The sequence below is a fragment of the Hoplias malabaricus genome, chromosome 4, assembly GCF_029633855.1.
Source record: "Hoplias malabaricus isolate fHopMal1 chromosome 4, fHopMal1.hap1, whole genome shotgun sequence".
Taxonomy (NCBI): domain Eukaryota; kingdom Metazoa; phylum Chordata; class Actinopteri; order Characiformes; family Erythrinidae; genus Hoplias; species Hoplias malabaricus.
In genome coordinates this window covers 13475591-13499069 of record NC_089803.1, presented here as the reverse complement: position 1 = coordinate 13499069, position 23479 = coordinate 13475591, and the positions used below count along the sequence as shown (strand labels likewise).

The 23479-nt window shown below is 39.5% G+C and overlaps 1 pseudogene; it reads left to right on the top strand.

Moving 5' to 3' along the window:
• Positions 1-267: 267 nt before the first annotated feature.
• LOC136695432 (calcium-activated chloride channel regulator 4A-like) lies at positions 268-22899 on the top strand (annotated as a pseudogene).
• Positions 22900-23479: the final 580 nt, after the last annotated feature.

Here is a 23479-nt window from a genome sequence, read left to right as displayed (position 1 = left end):
CCAAAGGGTATGTAAAATGTATCCAGCAAACACACTTAAATGGCAATATCTATGAAAATTCCCACGTGACTGTCTATCCAGTGTAGTTCAATGATGGACTGAAATCATGATTTGAATAATGTTGGATAATTTGCAGATGAGAAAATGCCTTAGATTTCAACAACCGATACTGAATGCAAGAGATTTCCTCCTTATGATACTTTAGAGGAGGAGTTGTGTGCTTTATATAAAAGAGTTACTGTCTGGGCTTATTTCAGTTTTGTAGCCATGGCCAAAATATTTACATTGGTGTTGCTGCTCCTCAATACACTAGGGATGATTTCAGGAATCAGACTGGACGGAAATGGATACACTGACATCGTTATAGCCATCAATCCAGCTGTGCCTGAAAATGGAGCCCTTATCGATCAAATTAAGGTAATTATTAACATACATACCAGTAACATTATACATATCGTACTAAAGATAAATTATTTCAATATAATATTTAACTACTTTTAATATGTTTGAAAAATGTCTGTGGTTCATTAAATCTATGTTCATTTAAAAAATATTAGGCAAAGTGTCAATTTAAATAATTTAAACTACTCTTTTAAATAGTTGTTTTAAAATTATGGCAGAGCTTAGTTAAATACATAGAGACATAGCCCGCTAGTCAAAAGTTTGTATAAACCCATAATGTGATCTTCAAAATGTTGGGATTTTTTTTCTCTAACAAGCTCAAGCATCTTAAAATATTCTTCTTCTTCTTTCGGCTACTCCCTCCCGTCAAGGGTCACCACAGCGGATCAACCGTGATCTGCAACATTGATCAGGCACAGTTTTTATGCCGGATGCCCTTCCTGATACAAGCTCATGCATCTTAATATTAATAGTTTTAATTCCGAAGTGGTATTGATTAAAAAGAAAATCATAATATAATTTAGACATTTTTCAGCTGGTTTTCAGGTAGATTACAAAGCAGTCAACAGATGTAGTTAATAACACTACTGCCCTCTGCCAAATTAGGCTAAATGCCATAAATGTAATATGTAAAGTGGGTAGTTAATCTAATGTGACTCCTAATGAAGCTGAGATGATAAAGCATTACCAAACAACAATAGGATTAGTGTCAAGAATCTTAATATTTGTTAAAAAAAAATTACAGTGCACAAGTTCAGCAGAAACACATGAGCCTAAAAATAGCATGCTTAGTGTTAGGTATGGGCTACAGACTCATTCCAAAAAAATTTGAATATCATGGAGAAGTTGATTAATTTTCATAATTCCATTCAAAAAGTTAAACTTTAATAGATTATAGATTCAGGGCCCACAATTTAAATGATATCAAGTATTTAGTTGTTTATTTTCACATAATTTGGGCTTCCAACTCATAAAACGGGATTTAAAATAATTAGAATACTGTGCAGAAATCAGCCCAAATTTTGCAGGGCATCAATGTTTTATATACACAATGCCATAGAAGAAACACGTTTGGTTCCATAAAGCACCATGTTAGTAGCATATCATGTGACTTGGAGGAACAAAATCCTAGCCTTTATTATTACAGTGTTTTTAGCTCTGTTTGATGGAGTACTGGATGATCTGTTTATTATAAAACATCAACTACAGACTCTGTAAAACAATTAATATTTAATAATATTTGTTGGGATTTTTTGCCAAAAATGATAGTGATTACACTTACTGACTACAATGATTTCTTATTATTGGTTATTTTTTTACCCAGGGAATGATTACTAATGGATCAGAATATCTGCTTGAAGCCTTGGACAAGAAAGTGTACATCAAGGAAGTGAAAATACTAGTGCCACCTAATTGGAGAGGGACGTATGAAAGAGCAAGGAGAGAAACTTATGATACGGTATAAAAGGTGTTCCATTTTTCTTGACATATACACATAGCACAGGGTGCAGTGGGACACAGTCTCTGCCTAAAATCCTCACACACCAGTGAGTCTTGCTGATCACAGGTTCATCAACCGAGGGAGAGTGAGAGAGAGTTTGCACTTCCTTCAAACATGCGAAGCCAACCCATTGTTTCTTTTCAAACGGCTGATAATGCAACATCAATTAACCAGTTAATGCACTGGAGAGATAGGGGAATGGGGGTTTGTAGTTAGACCACAGTGAAACATTGAACATTTTGGAACACAGAATAGAACAGTACGGCAAGAATGCCAGTCTACCACAAACATTCTCAAGTAACTCCTTACACGTTAAATGTGGCTAAACATGTTGAAATAACCGAAAGTATAAAAATAAACAGTTCAAAAGCAGCATTCAAATGAGAATGCTCAACAAATAAACAAATGCTTTTTTTTTTTTTTTTGAAAACTATCAATGTGGTGGTACCCTCAAGAGTACATATTGTGTACTATTCATTAGGGAATATATTCTATTATAATTTAAGATTTTTAAATTGTGTTGAATTCATATGGCCCATTTCACTTTCAGGACTGATATTTTGTTTATTATTATTTTACAAAGGCCTTTGTTCATAAATTCTAACAAACATGGAAAGAGTTTGTATATGTTCAGGGGTGTTGCAGCAGTTTCGTATTTTCATCCTTCTTTTTGGCTTATGCTCTCTCGCTGGCACACAATGCTGCTGCACTGACACTGAACTGGAGAACTCTATGTAGGCAAGCATTAGAAAAAAGTAACAGATTTCTCATAATATAATGGAGTAAAAATTATGATATTTAGTATTGAAGTCGTAGTAGTCGAAGATGTAGTGAAGTCAACGCCCTCCAATACATACCCATCGCACAAACAGTACTGCATTATAACTAACAACAACATTTAAGGCATTAAGGTCTTCAGGAATTTGCTATTGAATAAGCAACCTAATAAGCTAAGCACATAAAACTCTTAGTGATTTTTTAAAATATAATAATATTGTGTGCTTTATGTGTTTCCATTATAGGCCAACATAATCATCGATTACCCAAACCCAGCATTTGGTAATGCCCCTTACACTAAACAGCTACAAGGCTGCGGAGAAGAAAGTGACTACATTCACTTGACGGAAGAATTACTCTTGAATGACACTCTTGTTAAAGTATATGGGCCTAGAGGTAAGAGCTTAAAGAATCAGAGAATCAATCTAGAATTAGCTAAAATTAATCATTATTAATGAATTATGCTCATTGACCCGCCGTACGTTCTTGGCTCTGAAATTAAATCTGAAATAGAAGGAATAATTCCGTATAAGAAAATTGCACACACAAACAAATAACCAAGGATTGGTTTTATCACACAACTGGTTTATTAATAATAATAGCAAATAATGAATATTGATTATACATTCATATAATGAAATGGATTACAGCGATACATGAGGGAACAGGGAAGTTAATATATGAGGAAATTTCTCTATGATAATTACCCTAGATTCTACAAACCAGATTCCAAAAAAGTTGGGACACTAAACACATTGTGAATAAAAATTGAATGCAATGATGTGGAGGCGCCAACATCTAATATTTTATTCAGAATAGAACACAAATCACAGATCAAAAGTTTAATCTGAGAGAATGTATCATTTTAAGGGAAAAATATGTTGTTTCAAAATTTCATGGCGTCAACAAATCCCAAAAAAGTTAGGACAAGGCCATTTTTTACCACTGTGTGGCATCCCCCCTTCTTCTTACAACACTCAACAGACGTCTGGGGACAGAGGAGACCAGTTTCTCAAGTTTAGAAATAGGAATGCTCTCCCATTCATGTCTAATACAGGCCTCTAACTGTTCAATCGTCTTGGGCCTTCTTTGTCGCACCTTCCTCTTTATGATGCGCCAAATGTTCTCTATAGGTGAAAGATCTGAACTGCAGGCTGCCATTTCAGTCCCCGGATCCTTCTCCTACGTAGCCATGATGTTGTGATTGCTGCAGAATGTGGTCTGGCATTATATTGTTGAAAAATGCAGGGTCTTCCCTGAAAGAGATGACGTCTAGATGGGAGCATATGTTGTTCTAGAACCTGAACATAGTTCTCTGCATTAATGGTGCCTTTCCAGACATGCAAGCTGCCCATGCCACAAGTACTCACAAGCAGTTTGGGTATTTAAAATCAAATCTCAGAAAGTCAAATTTCTTATTAGAAATTAATACACATTCGTCATATCACACTACATATCCCCACCCCCCCCTTTTTTTTTGGTTTGATATTTTCCCTCAGAAAACATCGGACCACAATATGGAGATGAACGGTGATGGTAAGGTCAGTGGAGACATTCATTCATACACTCAGGGTTGATACCTTTCTGGGATCATTTAATATGGAAATAAACCTTTATTGGACTTGATCCAATATGCTGGTATGAGTGTTCAACTTACTTTTAAAATGTCTGTTAACTAGGAAATATTATTTTTATCAAAAGAAAATTTCTGGGGTAGTTGCAAATGGGGTATGCAAATACTTAAAAAAAAATACTGGATAAGCAGGGTGTTCCTCTATAGTTAAGCTACCTACTAAGCATTGAATATGAGCGTTGTCACCTTAGATTACTGTAGAAACAAAGAAAAATAAGTTTTCCAGAAGAAAAAAACATTAAAACAGTACTTTGTGCTGACTGTGTCACCCCCCTTTTGAATAGTTTTCTGTGGCTTAATGAATGAGCTGTGCATAGCGACGGACAGCGATTCACAAGCTAGAATGGAATACAATGCTTAAAGTAGAAATTAGAATTTTTACTTCTAGCTTGATATGCCATGGATTACTTTATCAGGCGGACGCATCGTAAGTACAGAAGAAAGTTTGTCTGTTTTTTGTTTTTGTATTTATATACTTGGTTGTGGAAGCTGACAATTAATACCATTAATAGTATTCTGGGTGTCTAATGTGTGCTAACCAATCACATTCATCCCTACCTGTTGGCTGGTAACCAATAAAAGCAGCACTGCCTTCAGAACCATTTTGAGTAGTGATATTGCACACAAGCTTAACCAAAAGTTTAAAAGTGCCTAAAAGATATCCAAAATGCAAGTTCAGCATGGTCAAAATGGAAAGGAAATTCCAAATATATACAAGAATGAAGTCACAGACTCATGATCTCTTCTGTCTTTATATGTATTCTGTTCTCAGGAAGGGTTTTTGTGCATCAATGGGCTCACCTCAGATGGGGAGTATTTGATGAATATAATGAGAATGAGCCATTCTACTTTTCATCTACCAAGGAGATACAACCTACAAGGTCATATCAGCATCTTACATTAGAATTTCTCATGAAAAAAGCAGTTATCAGATGTTTTATAACATGGATATATTTAAACATATTTAGGAATAAATTCTTGTGTTACTTTTTACTTCAGATGTACAGGAGAGATAACTGGCCAGTGGTATGAACTGATGAATGGAGATACTTTGTCTTGCCGTGAAGATGAAAATGGTTTACCCACTAAGGAATGCCAATTCTTTCCAGACAAAAATCAAAAAACAAATGCATCAATAATGTTTATGCAAAGCTTGGACTCTGTAAGTGTTTATATATATATATATTTCAAGTGTTTATTTATTTTTGTGTTGATGATTACAGCTTAAAGCCAATGAAAACCCATAAGTCGTTATCTCAGAAAATTTGAATAAACAACATAAAACTGCAAAAGTTTCCTAAGCCTTTAAATGGTCCCTTGCTCTGGTTCAGTAAGCTACACAATCAAGTGTAAGACTGCTGATTGGACAGATGTCCAGAAGGCATTCACTGATCCCCTCCTGCTGTATTCAAGCATATTAATTGAAGTTATGTAATAACATAATTTTGGAAGTAGGACCACACCCAAACTCCTCCTCTCAGCCCTATATATACCCTGCAAATTCACGTCATTTCCATGTCAGACAAACTCACTTAATTTAGTTCAGGAGGCAGATCTCGACTCGACTGCTTCACTACGTCAGCTCACTCCTCCGCGCTGGGTCATTCTTGCTGATCCCCATATTTGGAGCCGTGTTCAGCCATTATCAAACCCACCAAGCCTCCTGTTATAAAACTTGCTATGGGACTGCCGGTATCTGAAGTTGTGTATGGCCGTTGTTGTGTCTGCAATCGCTTCGACTGTTCTATGCTCTGTGGTCTTACCCACTCTGGATCGATACTCTGCTCTCTGCTTCTCCTCCCACTGCAACCAGCCTCCTGAGTGGCCCCCCACATCTGCCTCAGATGCTGGTGCACGGCTTGGAGCCTCCCCTTACCTTCATCTCCGGGCTACGCTGCTACGGGTCTGCCTTGTGTGTGGGGAACACGAATCTACCTTCGGTATGGCTGCTGCTCCACAGCTATGAGCTCTACAGCGCCTTGAAACTCCCATTTCCCAAATTTCCCAAACTCCCTCCTCTCCAGCAGAATAGCCTCCGCATTCCAGTAACGTGCTCTGAAACAATGGCGTTCCCTTTGCTCACTCAGCTAAAGAGAGAAACCCGTCTGCAGTGTATGGAGCCCCTGCGTAGCAATGCAATGACATCACAACCTCATCTCTCTCTCCCGACTCAACACCCCCTGCTGGAGCATTCTTCGTCTTCCTGTTACCCTTCCTTGTTGTGTCTAAGCTGAAGACATTAGCCTCAATGTCGGTTCCTTAGAGGGTGGTTTTGATAATAATATAATTACCTGAGCTGTATTGGATAATGGCTTGGAATCTGCAATATTCATGCACATCCCCAGGGCACTAGTTTACCTACACCGCTTGCCAAGATGGTCCTATTTGAAATGTTAGAGAAGAATACAGGCAACATGTTTAAGCCTTTATTCCGAATTTGCTCCTTTTTCCCTCTGAATACTGCCTTGATTGACAGCATTGCATCCATTTAGACAGAGTCTCCTTGCTCATTTCATTCTCTCTTATCCTCTCTACACATCATCCCAACTCCTCCCTTGCTCCTCCTCTCTACATCTGTCTCTACACATCATCCCACCCTTCCCTTTATCATCCCAACACCTCCCTTTCTCTTCCTCTACATCTGTCTCTATGCATCATCCCAACCCTCCCTTCTTCATCCCACCACTCCCTTTATCATCCCACCCCTCCCTTTCTCTTCCTCTACATCTGTCTCTACGCATCATCCCATCCCTCCATTTATCATCCCCACCTCTCCCTTTATCATCTCACCACTCCCTTCATCATCCCACCTCTTCCTCCATTGCAGCTGCAGCTGCATGCCTCAGACCTTCTAGCCTGCACCCCTCTATAGGTGCTGCGGTGGGCCTGTCTCCTGTCCAGCACTCTGGGCACTCGACGTGGTCTACTCTTCATAGGTCTATTCTACGCATCATCCCACCCCTCCCGTCATCATCCCACCCCTCTCTTTATCATCCCAATGCCTCCCTTTATCATCCCAACACCTCCCTTTCTCTTCCTCTACATCTGTCTCTATGCATCATCCCACCCCTTCCCATTATCATCCCACCCCTCCCTTTATCTTCCCACCCCTCCCTTTCTCTTCCTCTACATCTGTCTCTATGCATAATGCCACCCCTCCCTTTATCATCCCCACCCCTCCCTTTATCATCCCACCTCTTCCCCCTTTGCAGCCGCAGCTGCATGCCTCAGACCTTCTAGCCCGCACTCCTCTATAGATGCTGCGGCAGGCCTGTCTCCTGTCCAGCGCTCTGGGCACTTGACCCGGTATACTCTACGGTCTACTCTACACATCATCCCACTCCTCCCTTTATCATCCCATCCCTCCCTTTATTATCCCACCCCTTCCCCCGTCGCAGCCACAGCTGCATGCCTCAGACCTTCTAGCCCGCACCCCTCTATAGGTGCTGCGGCGTGCCTGTCTCCTGTCCAGCGCTCTGGGCACTCAACGTGGTCTCTTCATTGCATGGCTTCCTCATTGCTAATTAATTTTCATTTCACCCACCCACTACCCCTTTCTTCATCCCACCCTCTACCCCACGGCAGCTGCTGCTATATGCATCATACTTTCCAGCTCACACCCCTTCTACAGGTTGCTGTTGCAGGCCTGCCTCCTGCCCGGCCCTCTGGAGACTATGCAGTCTCCTTGGAAGCTGTGCATCCTCATCATATATTTGCTCTCATCCTATCATCTCATTCTCCCAGCCTCTACATCAGCAGCTTGTGTACTCCGTGGATGCTCATCCCAACCCATTCAATTTGTGGCCATGCCATACCTTACCTCTAACTTTACAATTCTCACTTTTCTATTCAGGTGTTGCTGCGGACCCTCATTCTGACTCCTGACTCCTCTGCTGTTGTGCTCCTCCCACCCTCTGGCTTCCTGTTTGTACTCTTTTCAGATGCTGCTGTGGACTATCGGACCCTCCTCTGTGCTGTCTTGTTGCTCACAGTCTACAGCTTCTAGCTTCTGCTCTGTTTTCATGTGCTTCAGTGGACTTTCCCCCCCAATTATTGCTGCGGCACTACTCCCGGTCTCTGACTTTCCAGCTCATCGTCTTCTAACAATTTTGTAATAACAATTTTGGAAGTAGGACCACACTCAAACTCCTCCTCTCAGCCCTATATATACACAAACGCGCTTCATTTAGTTCAGGAGACAGATCTCGACTCGACTGCTTCACTACGTCAGCTTGCTCCTCCGCACTGGGTCATTCCTGCTGATCCACCTATTCTGAGCCGTGTTCAGCCATTATCAAATCCACAGAGCCTCCTGTTTTAAAAAACCTGTTCCCACCTCCACCCCGTCTCCACCCTTTTCTCATGTTCATTTATCCAATGGGGGGGGGACTCCTCCTCAAAGACTTCTGAGTTCACCTCCCCATTTCAGCCTCTGCGGGCATGGTCCGTACTAGCAAATGAAAGGTTAAGTGGAAAGAAAAAGTGTGGTAGAAAAAGGTGCACAAGCAACAAGTATAATCACAGCCTTGAAAGCATTGTCAAGAAAAGGCCATTCAGAAATTTGGGGGAGATTCACACGGAGTGGACTGCTTTTGGGGTCAGTGCTTCAAGAGCCACCACACACAGACATACCCAGGACATGAGCCACAACTGTCGCGTTCCTTGTGTCAAGCCACTCATGACAATGCCAGAAGCATCTTACCAGGGCCAAGGAGAAAAAGGTGTTCAGTTGCTTAAGGTCCAAAATCTTGTTTCCAGATGAAGGTAAATTTTGCACATCATTTGGAATCCAAAGTCCCAGAGACTAGAGGAAGAGTGGAGAGGGGCACAATCCAAGCTGCTTGAGTCTCGTGGGAAGTTTCTACAATCAGTGATTATTTGTGGAGCCGTGTCATCTGCTGGTGTTGGTCCACTTTGTTAAATCAAGTCCAAAGTGTGCACAGACGTTGACCAGGAAATTTTAGAGCACTTCATGCTTCCCTCTGCTGACAAGCCTTATGGAGATGCAGCTTTCCAGCAGGACTTGGCAACTGTCGACACTGCCAAAAGTACCTATACCTGTTTAATAACCACAGTATCATTGTGCTTGATTGGACAGCTATCTCACCTGACCCGAACCCCATAGTGAATCTGAGGTCTATTGTCAAGAGGAAGATGAGATACACCAGACCCAATAGTGCAGACAAACTGAAGGCCACTCTCAAAGCAACCTGGGCTTCCATAACACCTCAGCAGTGCCACAGGCTGATCACCTTCATGCTAAGCCGCACTGATGCAGTAATTCATGCCCTGACCATGTACTGTACATACTTTTCACTAGGCCAACATTTCTATATTTTTTTTATTGGTCTTATATAATATTCTAATTTTCTGATATAATGACTGTTGGGTTTTCACTGGCTGTAAGCCATAAATATCAACATTAAAAGAAATAAACACTTGAAATAGATCACTCCGTTTGTTTTGAATTACTGAAATAAAGAACAATTTTGATGCTATTCTAAACAGAGATGCACCTGTGTGTGTGGTGGAGTGATGGAGTGACACTGATGTAGTGGTGGTGTGTGTTGTGCTGGTGCGAGTGGATCAGACACAGCAGCGCTGCTGGAGTTTTTAAACCCTGGGTTCACTCACTGTCCACTTTGTGAGACATTCCTCCCTCGATGGTCCACCTTATAGATGTAAAGTCAGAGACAGTAGCTCATCTGTCACTGCACAGTGTGTGTCGGTCATCCTCTAGTCCTTCATCAGTGGACACAGGAAAACTTTAGCAGCACTGCTGTGTCTGATGAATTTGCACCAGCCCACCATACGCTATCACACATCATTATCATCATGCCAGTATCACTGCAGCACTGAGAATGATCACCATGAATATCATACCTGCTCTGCTGGTGGTCCTCTGGGTCCTCTTTTGACCATTGAAGAGCAGGATGAAAGGGTGCAAAAGATGGACAACAGTTTATAATTGTAGAACTACAAGGTTCTACTGTGTGGACAGTGGAGCTGAGAGAATGGGCAGTGAGTGTAGACACAAGGAGGTGGTCATAATGTTATGGTTGATCAGTTGATTATATTATATGTATTTTATTTCCCATTGCGTGTGTGAATTTATTGATTTATTTATTTATTATTTTTATATTTACACCCTTTGTTTTTGCTGTAGGTAAAAGCGTTTTGTCATGAAAATGATCACAATACTGAAGCTCCAAACATGCAGAACCAGAAATGTGATGGTAAAGCTACACGTACAGTGATTTTTCAAGATTCCGTAGACAGGGATGCCCTTAAAACTTTAAGCCCTCTACAATCCCCACCACCACCCCCATTGTTCAAGATCATCCAGAGAAGTGGTCGAGTTGTCTGTCTCATCCTTGATGTCTCTGGAAGCATGCAGGTAGACAGCACTACATTAGACTTTAAAACCAAAAATCAGGAGTAAATTTAAAAAGATCTGTGTGAAGCATACCCAGAGATACTTTTGAATAATATGAACATTATTTCTATTTTGTATTTTACACTGATGAATCTGCCCATGTCCCTTTTAAAATGTGGTCTAGACTCAAACGTTTGCAATAAATCTGACACTATAGCTATTTTTTTCCAGTGACAGAATGACACTCTTTGGCCAAATAATGAATGTCCATGCTGTCTTACATGGGCCTATAATCCCAGAATCATCAAACCTCACTTATACACTTGTGGCTGATCACAATCAAATCCTGACAGCAAATGTTCCTACACCTAGGATGAAGCCTTCCTGAAAAAGAAGATTCTTTTCCGTAATGGAACACTATGTACAAACCGGATTCCAAAAAAGTTGGGACACTAAACAAATTGTGAATAAAACCTGAATGCAATCATGTAGAAGTGGCAAATGTCAATATTTTATTCGTAATAGAACATAGATGACAGATCAAAAGTTTAATCTGAGTAAATGTAACATTTTAAAGGAAAAATATGTTGATTCAAAATTTCACAGTGTCAACAAATCCCAGAAAAGTTGGGAAAAGTAGCAAAAAGCATTTGAGCATTTGAATAAGAAATTGAGCATATAACGAACAGCTGGAGACCAATTAACACTAATTAGGTCAATTGACAACATTATTAGGAATAAAAGAGCTTCTCAGAGTGTCAGTGTCTCTCTGAAGCCAAGATGGTAAGAGGATCACCAATTCCACCATTGTTGCACAGAAAGATAGTACAGCGATACCAGAATGGTGTTACCCAGCGTAAAATAGCAAAGACTTTTAAGATATCATCATCAACCGTGCATAACATCATCAAAAGATTCAGAGAATCGGGAACAATTGCTCTGCGTAAGGGTCAAGGTCATAAAACTCTACTGGATGCTCGTGATCTCCGGGCTCTTAAACGTCACTGCACCTCAAACAGGAACGCCACTGTCAAAGAATTAACAGAATGGGCTCAGGAATACCTCCAGAAAGCATTGTCAGTGAACACAATCCACCGTGCCATCCGTCGTTGCCAGCTGAAACTCTACAGTGCAAAGAGGAAGCCATTTCTAAGCAAGCTCCACAAGCTCAGACGTTTGCACTGGGTCAGGGGTCTTTCAAAATGGAGTGTGGCAAAATGGAAGACTGTTCTGTGGTCAGATGAGTCACAATTTGAAGTTCTTTATGGAACACTGGGACCCCATGTCATCCGGACCAGAGAGGACAAGGCATTCCAGATCTTTCACCTATAGAGAACATCTGGAGCATCATAAAGAGGAAGGTGCGACAAAAGAAGGCCCAAGACGATTGAACAGTTAGAGGTCTGTATTAGACATGAATGGGAGAGCATTCCTATTTCTAAACTTGAGAAACTGGTCTCCTCTGTCCCCAGACGTCTGTTGAGTGTTGTAAGAAGAAGGGGGGATGCCACACAGTGGTAAAAAATGGCCTTGTCCCAACTTTTTTGGGATTTGTTGACACTGTGAAATTTTGAAACAACATTTTTTCTTCAAAATGTTACATTTACTCAGATTAAACTTTTGATCTGTGATGTGTGTTCTATTCTGAATAAAATATTAGATGTTGGCACCTCCACATCATTGCATTCAGTTTTTATTCACAATTTGTTTAGTGTCCCAACTTTTTTGGAATCCGGTTTGTAATATTTGTACAGTAAAATAACTGCTTCAAAATATTTGTGATGGTTCACTGACGCGTAAAGGGGGAAAACAAAGCCTCGGCTACTCTGGGCTGAGCACTGCAGAAACATTTGGAGGAGGGAAATGCATAATATGGCTTAAATAATCTTATAAACAATAACAAGACCTTTAAGTCTGTGTAATTAATTACACACAGATTATACCTACATTTGTCATTTTAAAACTATATAGATATAGTTGCTATCAGTGTGTGAAGAGTGGGAGAAGAGGGTTGCATTGATAATCCAACACAATGGGCAGCACTTTGAACACATTTTATAAGTGGTCAAACCTGTAAATAACTCATGAAAGAATAAAATTACGTATAATAATAAAGTTTTCCCCCTCCCATATACTAATGTGCCACAAACAGGAAGTTAATATCACCAACCTTTCAGATATCTTGAATTGGAGCTTCCATTGAACTCAGTGGTAAATCTGAAATTATTTACACTAGTAAAAATATAATTAGAGATATCTTTTAGAATTTAGAATTATGTCTATTCGTAAATGAATTGCAGTTATCTGTAATGTAAATCCACACAATTTAGTGTTAAAACGGCTTGTCATATCATCTTCTGTATTTCTGATACCTTAAATGATATATCTGACTCAGAACGTGATTGTAGATATCTTAATTTATTATTCTGACTATTCAAAACATAGCTGATTTGCATAGCACATTTTCTCGCCATGTAAAAGTTGCCAGGTCTGCGTATTATAGGTGACTTAAGCAAATATTGGTAGTTGTGGGTTGCTTTTTTGACCTTGTTTCTAAAGTGTAGTTGCCTATTTTTGGGCTTTTTTGGGTTTTTATTTATTTATTTATATTTTTTAGGGTTAAATCTTCCAGTCACTTTCCCTATGTTGTATTTTTCTGTATTTCCCCCAGTGAATTAATAAAGCTGGTGTAATTACGATTAGTTTTGATGTATGTGGGGAAGGGTAGGAGGAAAATGCAACCTGCAACTAATATTTGTAAGTGACTTTTCAGAAAAATAAGCCCTAAATCTTAAAATGAACACACCTTGGCAACTGTGGGACTAATGCACTATAATTTAGATACCTGAAAATGTCCTTTTGACTAGTCAAATTAGAATTTGATATATCTTTAATATTAATTCAGACCTCTATTACTGCTCACTGAGACATCTTCAATCTGAATGTGCCAAAAATAACTTCAAATGTTTCCAAATTCCCTTTATTTTAAATACTTGCTCCATTTTCTTTAATGTCTTACATTGCTGTTTGTGTATGATTTAAAGACCCACGATCTTTTTGTGTTTTTCTTTTCCTTCATTGCACTGTTCGTCTATGAGGTTTTGTACTCAAAATGTATATATTTTCTCGCGCATTCCACTTGGTCTCACAAGCATTTTAGCACTTATTTAAATAATACAATTTAAAAGTATTTAAAATATAAATCATTCATTCATTCATTATCTGTAACCCTTATCCAATTCAGGGTCACGGTGGGTCCAGAGCCTACCTGGAATCATTGGGCGCAAGGCAGGAATACACCCTGGAGGGGGCGCCAGTCCTTCATAGGGCAACACAGACACACACACACATTCACTCACACTCACACCTATGGACAATTTTGAGTCGCCAATCCACCTACTACTGTGTGTTTTTGGACTGTGGGAGGAAACTGTCATACACAAGTAATGGAATACACAAGTGCATCAACTGAAAACTACAGCTCACCTCACTTTGACTGGACTTGTGGTGTTCACTGTCATATTTACTTGTGTTCTACACATTAGCGTAGTTCTGAGTCTGATTAGCTGTAGTATTCATGTAACTGGAAGTTTTTTCAGATTGCTCAACAGTGTCCACATATAACTGCTTTATCTCAGTCTTTATATTCAGAAATATAAACAGAATTCATTAATTTGGACTGGTTTAGATCTTTGCATGTAAACACAGGCCCATACAGACCTTGACCTTGAAAATAGGTCCTGTAACATTCTGTACATAACTGTAACATTCTATAACAACTGTATAAAATGGGCCAATGAAAAGAAAATACAATTAAATATATTTGATATTGTTAATTAGAGAACAATTTGTCAAACAAATAATCATTATAATTTTTATAGGGGGAGAGAATACTTCACCTACAGCAAGCTGCTACACTTTTCCTGAGTGACATTGTGGAGGAGGGAGCGTATGTGGGCATGGTCAAGTTCAGTACTGATGCACTCATTATAAGCCCATTAAACAAAATACAGGGTAAAGCCTCAAGAGACAGTTTAATTAAGCAGCTTCCAACAACTGCAGCTGGATCAACATATATGTGTAAAGGACTAAGACTTGGTTTTGAGGCAAGACTTGATTTATTTTACTTACTTTTATATTGCACTCTTAAGACCATTTATAAACCATTTTAAAGTTTCTTCACCCTCACACATCTCAAATAACAGGGTTCTTTATGGAACCAAATGTGGTTCTTTTATGGCATCACTCATTGGTAGCACATTTATTTTTAAACATTGCTCTGTAATTTGGCATCTTCCATTAGAATTAGAATAAATGTTAACATTTATAATAGACGTATTCCCGCCTTGCGCCCAATTATTCCAGGTAGGCTCTGGACCCCCCCGCGACCCTAAATTGGATAAGCGGTTACAGATAATGGATGGATGGATAATCCTACCATAAAATTCTGTTTACTGTTTATTTCAGGTACTTCAGCAAGACGATAAAAGTGCAGTAGGAGATTATGTGATTTTTCTCACAGATGGGGAAGCCACAGATAACATTCAGGATTGTTTACAGTTAGCTGTGGACAGTGGTGCTATTATTAACACTATAGCCTTGGGTCAGAGTGCCTCTAATGTGCTGATCACCATGGCGAATCGAACAGGTCAGTGACATGATGTACAATCACTGGATTAATAACACCTACCTTGTATCTACACTCATTGTCCATTTCATCAGCTCAACTGACCATAAAGGAGGACTTTGTAGTTCTACAATTATAGACTGTAGTCCATCTGTTTCTCTGGATACTGTATCCTCATTTCACCCTGTTCTTGAATGATCATTCAGGGTTGGTCCTGACCACTGAAGAGCAGTGTGAAATGGGGATAAAGTATGCAGAAAGGCAGGTAGACTACAGTCATTGTAAAACTACAAAGTGCTCCTGTATGGTGGGTGGAGCTGATAAAATGGACAATGTGTTTAGATACAAGGTAGGTGTTCCTAATCCAGGGATCATTCAGTGTATTGCACAGGTTAAAAATGTGCCTCTAGAACTGCAAGTAAACTACTTAAAATTTTAATTCCTATTGTTAGATGGGAAGTTCATCATAGCTGTTCAGAATTTGCTGTCCAACCAACTTGTGGATGTCTTTTCTTCATTTACAACGTCAGATGGGGATCTCACCAAACAGACATTCCAGGTGAGCAATTCATACAGTATATAAACTGAGAGTATATTCATTGTGAGCCACCACATACTTCACAGATACTTTTCTCTAAACAGCTCGTCAGCACTGGAATGATCACAGCTGATTGGTTCAACGGAACAGTGCCAGTTGACCGGACTGTGGGAAACAGTACCACCTTTACAATAATCTATGAAAAAAGTCCCCCCACTGTGTACATCCAGACACCAAGTGGTTCAGTTTATAGTCAGATCCATGTCACAAATAATACAGCTACTAAGACAGTCACTTTAAATATTCCTGGAACCGCAGAGGTAAGACAACATTTTACTTTACAGTTTTGTGCAAAGCCCAGCCATGGTCATTATTTTTAAGCCATTTATCTTCAGAAAGACTGTTGTTTGTTTGTTGCATTGTGTTTACCCTTTTTTTCCCCTGCAATTTATTTACTGGCAATTCTGCCTGTTAAAATGTGAAGGCAGCCATCTCCCCTTTTGCTAACATGACAGCTCAACATTCTTAAACAGAGAATCCTAACTGCCCAGTTCTATTAACTATAAATAGAAAAAGCAGAAAATATAATATTTTGAAACTTCAATTTAACAATTCCCACAATTAAATAATTAACTTTACAATCCATTCCCTTAATTTAAATGAACAATTTGTTCGTTATTATAAATTAGTTCATATGAATAATTTAAAATCTCCTCAGTTTAAAAACAGATTTCAAATTCACAGAGACTTTTATTCTGGAAAACACACTAATACAAATATCACCAACAACTGTGAGAGATATAATAATGAGTATAAGCCCGATATAAAATGATTAAATGATAAAAATACTGACACTGTACTGGATTCAAATTATTTACTAATCTTATTTACAAAGAATAACAAAAAGAACCTAATGAAGGAAAAATAGTAAATTGGACTGTGAATGGAAAAGTGCTAAAATGTGGCATTTTGTCTAAAATTCTGTTTAATCACCAGTGGTCCGCCCAGAAAACACTGTGTAAAACACTAGTGGACCTCCAACTTTGATTTCAGCAGGACAACAGTGGTCCGCCGTCCCCTTGCTATAAAGAATGACCTGCCCAGTGTCACAGTCTTAAGAACCTGTTTTAATAAAATGTTGAAGTGATCCCAGAGATAAAACAATGTAATATTTAGTGACTAAACCTAATGTACAGTTCAAAATAACACTGATTAAAATCTAAGTGGCCTAAGTACTGCTGTGTACTACGTATTATGTCCCGAAAAAGAATTGGTTGGCAGCACAATATAATATTTTTTAATATTTCAGTGTATGTAGACATTGAGTGTAAAGATTTTTAAATTGATGACAATTTATTAAACTGAGGGATCAGATTGTTAAATTGTAGCAACTCATTTTTTAATTGAGGGAATGTGTTATAAAACTGAGGAAATGGACTGTTAAATAGAGGGAATACACTGAGGACTGTTAAATTGAGGGAATGGATTACTAAACTAACAGAATGATTTAAGTCTCTAAGGATTATTTTTCAACTTTATAGTTTAGAGTTTCATCCCCAGAAGGCAAGTTCCAGTCAATTTTCTTTCAGATGAATTTAAAAATCAAAAAACAAAATTGCAAACAAAATTTAGATAGGACTTTTGCACTGTACAGGATGTAAACAATAGCTTCTAGGACACAATGAGAAAAATCTTTCTCCTGATTTTGTGCTTGACAGCCTGGTGACTGGGAATACAGCTTCCTCAGCAAGGAACCTTCTAGTCAAACAATGACTTTAACGGTAACCAGCCAGACAGCAAATAATGATGTCCGTCCAGTTGTAGTTAAGGCCCAAATGAACCAGTTAAGCAGTGATGGTAGTAAACCCATGGTAGTGTTTGCTGAAGTCAGTCAGAATTACCTTCCTGTGCTGGAAGCTAAGGTCATAGCCACTCTGCGGTCAGATACTGGACATTCAGTAGACTTATACCTCCTGGATAACGGAGCAGGTACAGATCTTTGGGTCTCAATACATCCATAAATTATCTAAAACGGTGTTTCTCAAACCCGGTCCTGGAGGCAACCTTTCTCCCAACACACCTAATTCAACTCATCAGTTAATATAGAAGTTAATAAGTGGGGAAACCACTAAAATGGTCCCTCCTGATCATTTGAAAGATGATGGCATCTATTCTAGATATTTCATAGACCTAAAGACAGGAAGGTACAGCCTGAAAGTTCAGGTCATAAGCCAAGATAGAGCCCCCAAGCATTCACCCAACAAACACAGTTGTGCTGTGTATGTTCCTGGGTATATTGAAGATGGCAAGTTTTCCACTTCTTTTGTTGTTCATTTGTTTATGGTGAAGTTAGTAAATGAACATGGAGAGTTTCACCAAGGCCTAGATCTAATCATTTTAATTTTCAGGAGTTTTTTTTTTTCTTTATGTAGGTATTAGGTTTTGTTATTGTGTAGTCAGAAGATTAAAGAACTTTCTAAAAAAGTTTCAGATTTAATATAGCACTGATTTAAATACAACAAATAAAAATGTAATATAACCAGAAGAAAAATAGCTAAAAACATCTCCCTTATTTTATTACTGTTGCATTGTTTCGATTTCTAGGACCTTCATCAGGGAAACAGTGTGGGGGCACCCTGGTAAAGTACAGTCATAAAAGTTAAAAAATCAACCCTTTTGCTTTGAAAGACCATGAGATGAATGATATGAAAACAGAAAATAACATTTAAAACATATTAAAATGGCTCAGTAAACTAAGTAGCTTAGCTAGTTTTGAATCTTCTGGCACTTGTGTATCTCTCTGATCTCATTTCTCTGTATCGTCCCTTGCATATCCTCAGATCCTCTAACTGTGGTCTTCTTACTCTTCCTTCAAACAGACTTTTTACTTTGGGTGGCAGATGTTTCAGTGCTGCTGCTGCCCCCAAACTTTAGAAATCTCTTCCATTTTCTCTTCATTTAACTGCTCTTCCCTGTCGTCTTTCAAATCTTTGCTTATAACTTTTTTACCTCTTCATCATAACCCTCTTTTATTCATTGTTATTATTTATTTATTATTATTATTTATTATATTTTTGGACTATGTAAAGCATCTTTGGGGAACATCAAACATATTGTTAATGTTAAATCAAAGTAAAATGATCTCTCAGATTCTGTCCCAGCTTTTCAAAAATATGGATAAAATTTATTCAGATATCACAGAATAAGGATTTCTAGATCTGGTTTTTCTGTGCTTTTAAATCTATTCTATGTGGATCCAGATGAAGTCTATAGATTTTAATCATGCATGTTCTGTGGTGGTACTGTAGAGGTCCTGACCATTGAAGAACAAAGTAAAAGGGGGATAAATAGGTATGCAGAGAAAAAGATGGACTACAATGGGTAATTGTAGAACTGTAAAGTGCCAAAAAAAAAAGCTGAGCTAATCACCAGTTACTTGTTTATCCTGCACAAAGCTGACAGAAAAACACAGACAGCAGACTAAATTATGAATGACTGTGAATCGCTGTACAGAGTAAGTCAAAATTTGCAGAACACCCATGTATTTCTTTGCTATGCTACATGACCAGCTTACCATTGAGAAAAAATAGCCCTTGATCCAATATGGCGGCTTTCAAGATGGCGGCCATATACTGGACATAGTCTAAAAGATTGCTGGATTACAATCCTAAACAGATTGACAAGTTTACTTATCGGAGTTAGATCATTCATGAAACTAACTTGGATATCCATTCAGTAAACATTCATTAAAATGTGATTGTCCCAAAAACGAGGCATTCCCAGGCCAGTCGAGACATGTAGTCTCTCTAGCATGTTCTTGGTCTGCCCCAGTGCCTCCCTCACTCCACCCTTTTCCGACTGAGTACCATGGACTCGGACTTGGAGGTGCTGATCCTCATCTCTACCGCTTCACACTCGGCTGCAAACTGGTCCAGCAAGAGCTGGAGGTCCCGGCTCGATGAAGCCAACAAGACCACATCATCCACAAAAAGCAGACATGGAATCCTGAGACCACCAAACCGGACACCTTCCGCCACTTGGCTACGCCGAGAAATTCTGTCCATAAAAGTTATGAACAGAACCGGTGACAACGGGCAGCCCTGACGGAGTCCAACTTCGACTGGAAACCAGTCAGACTTACTGCAAGCCATACGAACCAGACTCCTGCTCTGTTTATACAGGGACTGGATGGCTCATATCAAAGAGCCCAGTACCCTATACTCCCCAAGCACCCCCCACAGAATACCCCGAGGGAAACGGTCGAATGCCTTCTCCAGATCCACAAAACACATGTAGACTGGTTGAGCAAATTCCCATAGATGAGCCCCACACCCGGGGTCCCCAAACTCTGCTTACTCTGCGGAAGACATGTTGGTGGGATTGAGAAGATCCTCTAAGTATTCCTTCCACCACCTAATGACGTCCCCAGTCGAGGTCAACAGTTCCCCACCCCCACCATATACAGTATACCCATATTACTACCTCTCCCACAGGTGGTGGGCCCATGGGAGAGTGGACCCATGTTACTCCTTCGGGCTGAGCCTGGCTGGACCCCATGAGTGAAAGTCCGGCCACCAGGCGCTCGCCAAGGAGCCCCTCCCCCAGGCCTGTCTCCAGGGTGAGGCCCCGGTAACCCTACTCCGAGCAACTCTTTGTCTGGCCCATCACCTAGGATCAATTTGGCTTGGGAGACCCTACCAGGGGCTATTGCCCCCGACAACATAGCTCCTAGGCTCATGCAGGCACGCAAAACTCCTCCACCACAATAAGGTGGTGATCCAGGGAGGGGATATATATATATATATATAGACACACACTCACATCTACTGACACTTTTGAGTCGCCAATCCACCTACCACCGTGTGTTTTTTGACCATGAGAGGAAATCGGAGCATCCAGAGGAAACCCACGCAGACACAGGGAGAACACACCACACTCCTCACAGACAGTCACCCGGAGGAAACCCACGCAGTCACATAGAGAACACACCACACTCCTCACAGACAGTCACTCGGAGCAGGACTCGAACCCACAAGCTCCAGGTCCCTGGAGCTGTGTGACTGAGACACAACGTGTTGCTCCACCATGCCGCCCTGTACACAATGAAATGCAATATTTAAATCTAAAATGACCAACATGCAGTTAATTATATTTAGTAATATAAATAATGTAACTAGTGTTCTCCCCATTTCCGCGTGGGTTTCCTCCGGGTGCTCTGGTTTCCTCCCACAGTCCAAAAACACACATTAGTAGGTGGATTGGCGACTCAAAAGTGTCCATAGGTCTGAGTGTGTGTGTGTCTGTGTTGCCCTGTGAAGGACTGGCGCCCCCTCCAGGGTGTATTCCCGCCTTGCGCCCAATGATTCCAGGTAGGCTCTGGACCCACCGCGACCCTGAATTGGATAAGGGTTACAGATAATGAATGAATGAATGAATAATGTAACTAATATTGTTTAGGGCGGAAGTATTTGTATTCATTCAATTCTGAGTCTTCATCCTGCATTTATTACATCCAAAATGTGTGTGGTTTGTTACATTCTTTTGGCATCAGTGGGACTAAAGTCTAGGAAGTGCTGGGTTTAGATTTTATATTTGATCCATAGTCAGTCTGTATGTGCAACATTAAAACTCCCATTCCACACTTGTTTTCAGGTAAAGTACAGCTGAACCCTCAGAAGCCCTCAGTCAGTGTGCAGTCAGCAGATGTGGGCAACTTCAGTAGAACAGCCACTGGAGAAAGCTTTGTGGTGAAAGTACCCCCAGGTGTACCCCCACCTAACTTCCCTCCCAACAAAATCACAGATCTGAGCGCTGAAATCCAGGGGGACAGTGTGCTTCTCAACTGGACGGCTCCAGGCGAGGACTATGATCAAGGAACAGGTAAATATTGAATATTTTTTGTCTTTTGCACAAAGAAAAATGTTTTTAAAATGTATACATTTACAACACTGAGTAGCATGTTTTATAACAGGAGCTTCTGACCTATGTTAATGAGATTTGTAGCATTCAGCATGTCCCAAAATTATGGATACAGAAACACCAGGATGGTGATCCAATTAATGAAAAATTAATTTTACCGAAGGCATCTTTTTGAATGTGAATCTTTCTTGAACTTAAATGCTGTATAGTTAGCATCAATGCACCAAACACAAAGCAAAAGAGCACTGTGCCTACATTTCTGAAGTGATTTTGGAGGGAAAGGTGACAGAGGTTAACACACTCTTTGACTCACCATCAAACCACTGTATTCTTATAATACTATTCTATCAATTCAGATGAGTCAATAATCAGACATGTCATAATTCATGAGGTTTACCCTGAAATGAGTGGCTAATCTGTGAATAAAGGGCAGTATCTCGAAGGCATACAGAAGATTACAGAAGACTATATTTCAGTTCTTCAAGCTAAAGCAAAGTTTTTGTTTTATTAAATGGAATATATTTTATCAGCATCATGAAAGTAAATACTGTATGTATATATTTACTTTATATATTTATATATTTTGTGTATATAGTTAGTAGCATGTTCTTATTAAGTTTATTTCTCACATTTTAAGCAAAATTCTACGAAATTAGATGGAGCTACCATTTGGAGATGCTTAAGAGGAATTTCAGCAATGCATATCTAGTAAACACCTCTGCACTCAAGCCACAAGAGGCTGGTTCGGCTGAACATTATTCCTTCCTGTTTGAGACCACAATCCCGAATGGCACCATACTGTTCTTTGCTGTTCGGTCCGAGGATAAGGAAGCAATGAAGTTCGGAGGTATCAAATATTGCTCAAGGGACAAAATTTGTTCCAAGCCCCAAACCACCAGAAATTTCAAAACCTGGCCTGAACTTGATTGCTATAGTATTCTTAGTACTTGGGGTAATTATATTGCCATGTATCATAGTGTGTATAGCCATATGTGTGTTGAGAAGAAAGAAGAAAGTTAAAGAAGATACTGAGAATCTTGTAGATATGAATATGTAGGCCTCGTCTGTAATGGGTGCATTTAGACGTAGTGGATTTCAGTCTTCAATGTAATAGTGCTTTTCCACAGCATGGTACTTGCTCTGCTCTTTTTGCTTTTCAACTAGACACATCCGCCCCCCTGTATGTGGAATCAGTACCTTTTTAATCCCTGCTCTAACTATGATGTGTAAACCTTGCAGTGTGCTGATTGGCATCTGTAAATTTATACATTAATTCATTTTATCCAATTCACAATTGCAGCTCATAAATTTACACCATGAAAAGGTTAAAAGGCTCTTTTGAAAAAAATGTAAAACAACAAAAAGAGATTTGAGTAGGTACCATGCAATGGAAAAATGTCATAAAGGCCTCCTGCAAATACAGATTAAGCCTAGTCCTGGACTACACACTGTAATCGTCATTATTCATTGAAAGAAAGATACAGTCCAGGACTAGGCTTAATCACTGATGGGGAAACCACCCCATGATGCATTTATCAATTTAAAAGCATTTCCTGTTAAATTAACCTACACAGCAATGTAAACCAACCAAAAAAACAATGGAAGTTTAAAACAAAACACCATCAGGTGAATGGACAGACTCTCGGGAATATGATAATGTAAGCCATACTCTAAAATGTACGACTATTGAATTAAAACCAAAATAA